The 12,812-nt window shown below is 36.9% G+C and overlaps 1 pseudogene; it reads left to right on the forward strand.

Annotated features, from left to right (window-relative positions):
• The first annotated feature begins 2,632 nt into the window (after positions 1–2,632).
• On the forward strand, positions 2,633–2,751 carry LOC120595769 (uncharacterized; annotated as a pseudogene).
• The last annotated feature ends 10,061 nt before the right edge of the window (positions 2,752–12,812 follow it).

Here is a 12,812-nt window from a genome sequence, read left to right on the forward strand (position 1 = left end):
TTTAGACTATTGGCAAAAATAAAATCCATTCTCGGCAAAGAATTGTAGTTTTGAGGATATTAAAATTTTGCCACAGGAAGGCCTTCCTAAATATGTCTGAAAATCCAGGTGTAATAAAAGAAAATATTGATAAATTTTAGTACATATAAATGAAAACCGTATGCCTGGAATAAAAAAACATCATAAGCAAAGTGAAAACACAAACAAGACAGTGGAAGAGATTTACAAAAAAGAGGGAGTAACTGCCATATCCAAAGTGCTCCTAGAAATGAAGAAGGAAAAACACCAACAATTCAATGGGGTGGGTGGGGCAGAAGAACAAGGACAAGAACATACAGGAAAGCAAAAAAATTCAAATGAGTCTTCAACATAATATGAGAGTCACAAGATTCTCAGTTTCACACAGAATAAGAGAGAAACAAATTAAAACCTCGCTGAGATATGTTATCTTCTGGACAATATGGAGCATAGATATTGGGTTTATTCTCCTACATGAAGTTTAAAAAAATAAAAGCAGACAAAATTTACGATACAATTTTCAAACATTGAACATAAGGCAGCTCAGGTCAGTGGTCCCTGAGAGAAGGGAAATAAATGAGATGAGGCTTCTGATTGCCCAGGCTTCCGCTTAGAGAGATCTTCCATGTTGTTGTGAAGATAGGGAAACCCAAGCAGAGCCTGAATGTCTATCTGAGTTGAAAAGATGGATCTGATAATCTAATGAGATCAAGGTAACTAGAATTCACAGGGCCACCTGTGACAAAAGAATTGCACAAAGAAAGAACTTAAGCATTCTGTAGTGTCCCCTTTGAATCCTCAGTTGAAAGCTAATCAGTGAGTGCATGTGAGCAAATTATTTGAGACTATGAAAATAACCATGCAAAGGAAGCAGGGCATCAATATCTAGACATTGCACCGGGATGGGAAATTTGTGTTTCATTGTCCATACTCGTAAACCTTGTATATGGGAGGATGGAAGAGCCCTCAGAAAATAATTGCCTCGGTAGTGGGAAAAAGTTAGCCTGAGGCTAAAGATTGTTTTGTATATGCCTAATAAAGTTTAAAGGCAAGACTTGCAAGAAGCAAACTGTTTCTAAGTAACATAACTTTATCCTATTAAAAAAAAAAACTCAAGAATATTAGAATGCAAAAATATCCAATAACATAAAATTTGTAGTGTCCAAGAATTAATCCAAAAGTTCCAGACTTGCCTTAAGGAAAATGTGATACACAATGAACCATAATGACAAAGATTGCAGTCTTAGTGGACAAAGTCGTTAAAACAGTTATAGTCACTATCTTCCATAAGTTGAAGCAGGTAGATTAAACATGTTAAGATGTGTAATTATTTAAAAAAATCAAAATAGAACTTCTAAAAGTAAAAAATACAATTATTGTACTAAAAAATTCACTAAATGAAACTAACTCTGAGACTATAACCAATGCAGAAGAAAAGATTAGTGAATATAAAGACCTAGTAATAGAAACTATCCAAAATGAAACATAGGTAGAAGAAGGACTGAAAAAAATTGAACAGAGCATCAGTGAGCTCTGGGAGAAATTCAGGCATCCTAATATACAAATGGAATCCCTAAAAAGGAGGACGTGGCAGGAAATGGCCAAGAATTTTTCAAATTTGATGAAAACCATAAAAAGACTCAACAAGCCCCAAATACAAGAAATATGAAAAGTCCTACACCAAGGTATATCACGGTCAATTGTTTAAAACCACCGATAAAGAGAAAAGTCTTAAAAATAGCCAAATAAAAATATGCCATATAGAAAAGAATAAAGATAAAAATAATAGCAGAATTTTCATCAGAAACACAGCAAGCCAAATTTTTTGCTGCCTACAAGAAATCTTCACTATAAAGACATACATAGATTAAAAGTAAAAATAATGAGAAGAGGTATAACGTGCAAACGCTAAACAAAAGAAAACTGGAGTCACCCTATTAGTATCAGATAAATTAGATTTTAGAGCAAAGAATATTACCAGAGTCATTTCATAATGATAAAGGGGTCAATTTCCAAAAGAGTATAGAATCTTAAATATCTATGTACTTAATAGCATAGCTTCAGAATATGAGAAGTCTGATAGAGCTCAAAAACAAATAGGCAAAATCACAATTGTGGTTGGAGATTTCATCATCCCTTTGTGAGAAAAAGTAGAAAAAGTAGACAAAAATCAGTAAGACTATGAAAGATTTGAACAAGACTAAGTATTTATAGAACTCTCCGATCAACAACAGAATATATATTCTTTCCAAATGTACATGAAACATTTGTCAAGTTAGATCATATTCTGGGTCACAAAACAAGATTTGACAAATTTAAAGGGATTAAAAAAACAAGGATTTCTTAGATTGCACTGGAATTAAATTAGAAATCAACAAAAAAAAATGGGCTGAAAACTTTCAAATCTAAATAATGTACTTCTAATAATCCATGTGTCAAAGAATATATCAAAAGAAATATTAGAAATCATTTTGAACTGGTAAAAATGAGAACAGAAATTATTAAAATTTGTAGAATTCAGCTAGATAAGTACATAGAAAAAAATTTATAGCACTTAAGAATAAGGGTCTGAAATCAATGACCTAAGATTTTGTCTTAAAAAACTAGAAACAGAGTCTACAGCCATGCCACCGTGAACATGCCCTATCCTGTCTGATCTCGGAAGCTAAGCATGGTCAGGCATGGTTAGTACTTGGATGGGAGACCATCTAGGAAGACCAGGTGCTGTAGGCATAAAAAATAAAAAATAAGGGATTGTAAATTGACAAGATCCTTGCAATCTGTGACGTCAACCAAGGGTTGCCTCGCCTAAAAAACAACAACAATAAAACTAGAAATGAGAGAGCCAATTAAACCCAAGGTAAAAATGGGAAAAATAAAAAAAAATAAAAAGCAGAAAATAAAAGACAAGAGAAAAATAGATAAAAACATTAACAAAAAATAAAACTGTAGACCAATATCGCTCATAAATATAGATGCAGAAATTCTCAACAAAATTTTAGCAAATTGAATCTAGTAACTCCTAAAAAGCATAGTGAACCGTTATGAAGTGGGGTTTATCCCAGGAGTTCAAGATTATTTTAATATTTGAAAATCAATCAATGTTATTCTCTCCATTAAGACTAAAATCAAGATGTCATATGATCATTTCAACAGATGCATAAAAAGCAATTATTTGACAAAATTGAAATTTTTTTCTGAAAAAAATTATCAGAAAACTAAGCCTAAAAGTGTAGTTCTTCAACCTAATAAAGGGCATTTACAAATAATCTGCAAGTATATTTACTGGCAGCATGACTCTCCAGGAAAAAAAATAATCCTAAGAAATATATTTTTAAATGCTTTAACAAAGTTGCAGAATACAAGATTAAGATCAAAAATCATTTGTATTTCTATATGCCAGCAACAGATAATCAGAAAATAAATTTTTAAAAAAAATCTTTAATAGCTTTTAAAAATATGAAAAATTAGGGATAGATCTGGGAAAAGATGTGCGACAGCTTTGTTATTTTGAAAACTATAAAATAATTGCTAAGAGAATTTAGAGAAGACATAAAAAATAGAGAAATATACTGTGTTTTTGGAAGAGAGGACTCCTCATTGTTAAGATGTCAATTCTTCCTCAAACTAATCTATGGACTCAAAGTAATCTCTATCAAAAGCCCAGCAGGATATGGAAATACAAAGAACTACTGAACATAGCTGAAACAACTTTGAAAAAGAATAACAATGTTAAAAGAGTTACGCTTTCTGATTTTCAGGCTTATTGTAAAGCTATAATACAATATCATATTGGATCAGGATAGACAAATAAATCAAGAGAATAGAGAATCCAGGATTAGACCAATATATATGTCGTCAATTGATTTTTGACAAAGGTGTAAGGTTAATTCAATGGAGAAAGGATAATCTTTTCAATAAATGGTACTGGGTTAATTGGCTAGTCATAAGCAAAAATATGGACTCCAACACTTACTTCACACCTTACACAAGAATTAACTTGAAATAAATCATAAACCTAAGTAAAACTAAAATTGTAAAACTTCGAAAATAAAAAATTTCACGACCTTTGTAATTTCTTAAATACAAAAAATATGAACTATAAAAGAAAAAATCAACAAACTGAACTTCATTAAAATTATAAATTTTTGCTCTTCAAAAATCATTGTTAAAATGAAAAGTCAAACCATAGGCTAGAAAAAATATATTAATATGTACACATATAGCAATGGATTTGTATATAAGATATATAAGAAACATTTACAGCTCAATAATAAGACAAATTATCCAATTAAAAGTTTAAATAAAACTATCTGAGAAGAGAGAGTTGGACAGCAAATAATCACATGATTAGTTGTTGGGGAAGCACAAATTTAATTCACAATGAGATACCATATATACCTTCTAGAGTGGGTACATTAAGATTGACCATATCTAGGATTGGTGAGGACATAAAGTGAGTGAAAGTTACATTCACTGTTGGTGGGAATGTAAAATGGTGCAACTATACTTTGGAAAACAGTTTGGCAGTTTCTTAAAAAGTTGGACATATATCTACTGAATAGCCAAGGCGTCCCATTCCTAGATATTTACCCAAGAGAAATGAAAGCATATATTAATACATAGACTTACATGCAAATGTTCACAGAAAGTTAATTATCAATGGCCCCAAAGTGGAAAAAACAAAAACAAAAAAACCCGAAGTTCTATCAACAGGTGACTAGATCAACAAATTGTGGTGTATCTACACAATGGAATACCATACAGCAATGAAGAAGGCTTAACATGACAGCATAGACGAATCTCAAAATCAGCTCATTAGGTTAAGTGAAAGAAGATATACTCAAAAGAATTCAGTTTATATAAAATTCTAAAAAAAATCAAAAAATTGTAAAGTAACCTATAGTGACAAAAAGCAGATATGTTGTTGCCTAGAGCTAGGGGCAAAAGAAAGAATGGTTGGTAAAGGGCCACAAGGAAAATTTTTGCTGTGATGGAAACTTTGTTTCTTTATTTTGACAGTGGTTTCACAGGTGTGTACATTTGTCATAATTCACCAAAATGCCTACTCTAAAATCAATTTATTGTACATAAATTATACCTTACAAAAGCAGCCCCCACCAAAACCCTGAGAGCAGTCTTGTGAGAACCCCTAAGACAGAGGCATCGACCAATTTTGGACATGAACTATGAGATAATAAACATTTGTGGTTTTAAGCCTATAAGTTCGGGGGTAATTTTGTTACTCAGCAATAGAAAACTAGCACAAGGAGTGAATTTCTGAGTAGAAAAATTCCTGAAGAACATAAATAATTATCAGTAAGAGAAGAAAGAGAAAAAACTAGTGTCTCGGAGAATATTGGGAAGATAAAGGGGGCATAAGCACATTTCAAGTAATAAATTGGAAGCAGATCTCAAGCTGACTGGAAAAACATAGTGATCTTAGAGCAGCAGCTGATTGCCACAAGAAACTAGGAATCGCAAGTGTCCTTGTGGTCTGAGAAAGTCAGTGACCGCATCACTTTGTGGAAGAAGGTGTCTCTTTTTGTCCTCGCTTGAATCTTTGGCTGATCCCATAGGAACAGTGAGGCATGGGGCAATTGCTTTGTTTCTACACAGGCGCTCTGTGCGAACGGCCTAAGTCGGTGCTTCTTGACCAAACATGGTCTCCTTTCGTTATCAGTTTCATGGAGAGCAGTTTCGCACTAAGCCCGGTCTTGATTTGCTGTCATTGTTACTTATTGTCTACATGAAACGAATGTCTTAAATGAGGCGAAATTCAGTCCCCTGTCCTGTTTCCATAGTGGCAAACCATCCTTTTTATAAATCAGAATTGGCTTCAATATCATCTGTAGAGACCTTTGCACTGCTCTTACCTGAGAGATCAAGGGTAGACAAGAGGCTCTCTGTTTCTCTGCACTTCAAATCTCTCTGCATAAACGTCTCCTTTCGCCCTGTCACAGGAGCAGTGCAGTCCCTGAGCTGCACTGTCAGTCCCAGTTCTTCTTTCCCTTTGCTGAGCCGTCGGTCACCTCTCTTCATTCCTTGCTTCCCACATGTTCCTTCCCCTTAGTCTGCAAATCTTTCCACCCACAGCTACTTTCCACCCCTTCCAGCTACTGTCCTATATCTTTCCTCCCCTCAGCTGAATTATTTCTTGACTTCTTATTTACTCTTCAGCCCAGAGAAATTCATTTATATACCTACCATTCTACTACTACATTGTATTCAAAATCACCACTGCAAGCAGAATTATAGCAAGATGGATCCCGAAAAACCTCTATATCTGATGAGCTTACAGATATATCCACGACTCAATCACTCTCTCATGCAATGAAGATCTATTCACTGGCTACCATGTGCCAGGCATGGTCCTGTATTCATCAGTAGGTCATAATGTGCCAGGAAGTAACAACACAGGGACAAAGTGGTAAACAAAGATGACAGAAATGACTGCTCTCTTGGAGCTTACATGCAAGCGATGGGAGACAACCCAAAAAAGAAAACAAAACACCATAATTAAACAGGTATAAAGTGTGTCAGTTATAAGAAATACTATGGGAAAAGTAGGGAAGGGGCTACACAGTGCAGAGGAAGTGGAAAACGGTGAGGTAGGACGTTATAGAGAAGTGTTAGGGCACAGTGGTTGGGGAGAAGGTTCTGGACCAAACGATAGAAATTTTCATCCCTCCTCTCCCATTTCTAACTGTGTGTCCTCAGACAAGCCATTTAACCTCTTGGTGCCATAACTTCCTTCTTTGTGAAATGAGAAAGATGTTAAAACCTACCACACATAGGGCTGTTGTAAGGATTTAATGAGTTTACTATAAAGTATGTAGAACCGTGCCTGAGTTCACAGTAAGAACTCAAAAAATATTAGCTAGTAACACTACATTCATTCATTTATTATATTTACCCAGCGCCCACTAACTGGCTAGATGCTATGAAGTATATTAAAAAACTATGAGATGCATTTCTAGCCTCTCAAGAAAGAAGATAAGAGAACATGCATAAAACCATAATACGAGGTGGTATAAATGCTCTAATCTTTTAGAGGAGGACATCACGTTCATATTGTCACTCTACATAATATCAAGGTACTCTAAAGCATCTTCTCATCCAGGATCTCCCTTGGCCTTCACAATCATAAGAAATACTATTGCCCCCATCAAACCTGCTAGAGAACAGACTCAGTTTATATGGATATAAACTGAATCTCTATTCAGCAACTTAGTGGCTCAGCCTGGAGGTGCAGTTGAGGTCAAGTGGCAAGTGTCCTGACTCAGAGAATGACTTTTGACATTACATAAGCCTGTATTTGAATCAAGAACTATTAATTAACAATGTGACCTTGGACAAATGACTTCACCTCCCGGAGCCTCAGTGTTCTCATGATCAAGATGAGAACAATTAATTCTGGCTGCATCGGTTTCTGGCAAGGATAAAACGAGATGATGCATATAAAGCACTTTGCAAATAATTTAGTTCATAATAAGCACCCAATAAAATGGTAGCTTTAAAAGAAAACAAAACAAAGCAATACATCCTTCTCTCAGTTTTGTCAACTCGTACTTGAGTACTTTTCATGAAGCCCCCAAGTCACCTTTGGTTTCATGACATGACACCATGCCTATATCAACATGTATAGAAATGAAATATAGGAACCACATCTGAGTCCATGAGGATGCATTCCTTCCTAGACCAGTGCCATGAACTTCTCATTTGCTTGTAATCTACAGCGCCAAAATACCATAAATTTATATAGGCATGGGGTTTTTATTTTGCTTTTTTTTTTTTCATATCTGCACTCTAGCTACGCTAACCAGGGATTTCAAAACGACACAAACTAATAGTGCTTTACTCAGCATATGAGCTCTTGAAAAGTTCTGTGTACATTAAGTTTTTGTAAATCACCTAACGTTCAAAGGAAAGTTTCAATATAAAGAATCTTAGGAGTGAATCCTGTCAGAAAAGCAGTGGATTGATGCTAGACTGACCCAGTTTGTCCATTTTACCTTCATTTAATGTGTAGATTGTCAATATCCGACTGAAATGAAATAGCGCAACTGGCCTGGGTGGAAGCCAGATTTTGTCTCCAGAAGAATAATCTGAGAGACCACAAAGGGTACTCGTATCCTAGAAAAATGGGTTTCTTTTTTCCATGGCAGATTCAAAGCTTAGGAAATTCAACTTCCACAGTCTTGGAAAAGCTGTCTGTAGAAGACTTTTTGGCTGGAATAGGTTCTTAGAAATATGAGTCTGCTCTGAGATTATAAAGAATGACCTAGGATGGTACAAAGTTCTCAGACTTCAGTACCCTGGAAATAATGTAAATCAGTAACTTACTCCTAACTTCTCCTTAAGTATCTCAGCTTGCAATTGAAAAAGACAGTGTGCTTAGTCGTATTTCATGCTTGCATCAAACAACCCATGATCTTTGTGCATCAGAGGAAGCTTCATGAAAGATGGAGATGTACTGGTCTGAATCATCGGCAGCATGAGCAGCACCTAATTGAAAAGCAAAATGAAAGATGATACCTGACATTTACCAAGTTCCAACAAGACGTGAAGGCGATGATGTGGAAATGGATAAGCTGAGCGTACAAGCGATGTGTATTCAAAGTATAGTCTCCCCTAAGTGGCTTTTATGGTTCAGTTAAACACAGTCAAGGTAATTGCCATTTAAATGATCTTTTCCAGATCATATTCTTACAATGTTTTGCAACCTGGTAAATTGGATGTTTTGTTTCAAGGCTTCTAGAAGCAGGGCTAAAACCTTAAAAGGTGAGGAGGGGGACGTGATTGTGGTGGGCTGGGCAGCTAAGAAAAGATAAAGGAAGAAGCGTAATCGTTCTCTTAAACACTGAAAGACACCTGCTAGGTTGCAGCCCATCACTGTGTGGCACTGGATAGGCTCTTAGAGAACCAAGGTCACTCTTGCTGTTGGAATAATGAGGCCCCTCCAGCCAATGTCATACTAGGAATGGCTCACTGCTCTGGTCACCAGCTGTCCTAGCTACTGTCTGGGTTATGTCCAAGGGTGTTAGAGCCAGGCAGTCCTGAGGGTTTAGATCCTGGTTCCTCTCGACTCGCTGGGTGATTTCAGTCAGGTTGCTCAACATCTCTAGTCTCTGTCTTTATCTGTAATGCTGGGATCATGATTCTATACATAGGACCTCGTAATTCTGTTGTGCAACTAAAAGAAGTAATACACACATAGCCTGTGGCACGGAGCCTGGACCAGAGCAAGGACTCTGCATGTCAACAGTAGGCGTAGATGGCATTCAAGCAGCATTGGGAACCCTTCAAGGATCTGTTCCATTGAGATGTTCTTGGCATGACAGTAAGATATAACAATCACAGAGCACCTACTATGTAGCAGGCAGGCCATGTTCTAAGTGCATTACCAAGAATGAACTATTTAATCCTCACAATGCCCTGATAAGGCAGGTGGAATTGTCATGATCATTTTATAAAGGGAGGAGACTCAGGGAAGAAACTGATATTACTCCCACCAGGTCAGTCTCCAACTGCAGGATGAAGGCAGAGCGTGTGCCCTGCCAGTCTGGCCCCAGAACCCATGCACGTAACTGCTCCAGTAACATGGCATTAAAAGTATAAAGTGATATCCTTAAATACTCGGGTGGCCACTTAAACAAGTGTGGTTAGTATATATGCCAGTTCATACACACACACACACACACACACACACATACACATTCATATACAGGTCAGTGTGTATACAGACACACACACACACATATATGTTAGCATATATATGTAATAAATATACGTAGTATATATGTAAATATGTATACATACAGGTCAGTGTGTATACAGACACACACACACATATATGTTAGCATATATATGTAATAAATATAGGTAGCATATATGTAAATATGTCTTTATATACAAATGCTGTGTGTGTGTGTGTGTGTGTGTGTGTGTGTGTATAGAACTATATATGTCAAAATTATATTTCTAGCCTAAAAGGACTTGCATAAGTCAACCAGCTATCTGCCTGTACTGCGGACAGTGCTGGCTTCTTTAAACAGCAACCTGAAAAATAGTAAAGATTCAGGGTAATTTCCTATGTTCCCTTTGGCATCACCATGTATCAACCACTTAAATCGCTGAAACAAGAAACTTAGCAGTCACTTGTAACTCCACCCCTTCTAACGCTCATCCAGTGCTCCAACATTCTACAGATCTATAGATTCTATACCCGAGATTTCTCCTGAATCTATTCCTTCTTCTCCATTCTCAACACCACTGCTTTTAGTTCAGGCACTTAATCAACTCCTTTTTAGATAACTCGATCAGACTCCTATCCTTTCTCACTGACGACTTTCTTGCCTACTCTTAACCCTTGAAATTCACTTTCCTCGTTGCTATTGAAAAATCATCCTAAAACACAAAGCTTACAATGTTGAGCCTCTGCATAAAGCCTCAGCATCTACAGAATGAAGTCTAAACTCCTTATGAAGATACATAAATCCCTTATGATCTGACCATTTCATCTCTTCCTACTCCCTCAGATGTAACTACACATGCAGATGCTATTTCCTCAGACTAGAAAGCCCTCTCTCTCCTTCATAACGTCTCCCACAGCTTCCACCTCCCATAGCCTTCATCTGGAAAGCCTATACTCAATCATTAAGGCTCAGCTCAAACTTATCACCTCCTCTGGGAAGTCTTCCCTGATTCCCCCAAGCAAAGTTAGCTGCCTTTACCTCTGTGCCTGTAACAGTCAAATTGTAACTTTTCCCCTAACAGTAGTGTCTAAGCTCTTGATGGCAGGTGCTGTGCGTACATAACATATTCTCAGCCCCTGAACAGTCTCTGATGCATGGTTGGAGCTCAACAAATAGTTATTGTATTATTACAGTCCTATCATATAGCAGTATAGTTGTTTGCTGACATGTTTGCCTCCTCCAAAGGAATGCTAGCTCCTGGGGCAAAACTAATCTCTTTCACCTCTGTATTCCAGTACCTATCACAGTGCCTGGCAAAAAATGACTGCTCAATGTTTGTTGAATGAATTGATGCACAGGCAAATAAAAAAATGAACCATACAGCCTTCCAGGATTTCCTCTGTCAGCATAACCTAGAGTTATGTTTAGTAGTAAGTCGAGGATGTCCAGTAATGTTTAGAGGGAGCTCTCTCACCAGAAGCAAGTCAAGTCCAGCCAGAAGATGCCATTATAAAACAAACCAGATTCCAGGAGACCAAAAGGTGCCTTGGTTGCATGAGTCGTAAACATCAATAAAAATATATTTATAGGTAAAATTTAAATTTTAATTTGGAAAAGCAGTAGTATTTGTAGGATGCCTATTTCGTTATACTTCATCAAAGGGAACTTGAGAGAACTGTAATATGGCATGTGGTCTACAAAGGACAGAAATCCCACTCAGTTGTGAGTTTATAGAGAACTCGTTTTTACAACATTCATTACGTCATCTCCCTGTGAGGGTATGAGTTGTCTTCAATCGCTGTTGTGAATGAAGAGAGCTTTAGGTTAGAGAATAAACTCCTCGTGGAGCAGTCCCTGGGGTCCTCTATTACATCAAGGTGACAGTGGACCAAATACATCCGACTCTGTCTCTCAAACTCTGGAGTGATGGCTTGTGGAATATGCCCTAAGATGTGACCTCATCTCCTGAAAGATCCCTTGGTACACCTTCCAAATGCATTCCCGATCACCTTAACACTTTAGCTCAGGGGAAGACAGGTGCATTGTTCAGGTCCGTTCACTTTAGTAAGCATCTACTGCGTTCACTGAGTACCTACTGCACCCAGCACATAGTGTGACTTCTATAAACAGGGAGGGACATAAATGGCCCTAAAGGAGATGAATTTTGTACCGAAGACCATGACTAATTCCTGGTAACAGAATGCTGGTCTAGGCAAAGATAATTTTGAGGGGATATTTAAGGATGAGGGAAATTTTAAGAATTAAAAGATAGGAGTGTGTTCATAGTATACTTTTTAATGAAAAATTTAGTGCCACACTTTGGGGACAATGTTGTTATATATACATATATACAAACATAGACATGCACACAAACAATAAAAAGGACTAAAAATGTGCACACTAAAACATTATCAAGTTTTTCTATAGTGAGATGATTAGTTTTTAGTATCTTTCATAGGTTTTGTATGTATAATGCATTTATGACCAGATAAGTAAAAAAGGGAAAAAAAAGTTTTAAAAATAAAAACGTTTTGTTTAAATAAAAGGCTGTGAAATGTAACAATGTTCCTGAGAAAGGAAAAGGGAGAGAAATAAACACACACATTACGCTTTCTTTTGCTTTTCTGCTAGGACCAGAGTCAACCAGACTCACTCATTCTCAAGTTGTGGGATTTGAACAGCAAGGAGAAATAAGTCAAGTTTCTTGATTGATTTTGAGAACCACATTTTCTGAATTGCTACTTCACCAGTCTGGTGTATTAGACCAATAATCATTGTCAATGGCCAGAGCCCCAAACCCTGGGTAGAAACCCAGCTCCAGCCTGGGAGAGGAGTGTGCACTTGGGAGCCTTGATTTCTCAGGTGATTGGTTTTTCTGCAGCATAATGTCTGCCTCCAAAAGGGGAGGCAGCTGGCAGTGCTGCTGGTGCTCAGAACTCAGAGCTCCATCTTGGAGTTTGAGGAACTCAACTGCGGAGGGGTTTATGCTTTACGGTTTCTTAATGGTGAGCAGAAGACATCAGGTCTCAACTAATTTTCCTTTGACATCATAATAAAGAAAACCCACCTTTTTAGCAGAAGTGCTGAGAGAGAGAA

The sequence above is a fragment of the Pteropus medius genome, unplaced genomic scaffold (assembly GCF_902729225.1).
Source record: "Pteropus medius unplaced genomic scaffold, Ma_sr-lr_union100, whole genome shotgun sequence".
NCBI classification, from domain to species: Eukaryota; Metazoa; Chordata; class Mammalia; order Chiroptera; family Pteropodidae; genus Pteropus; species Pteropus medius.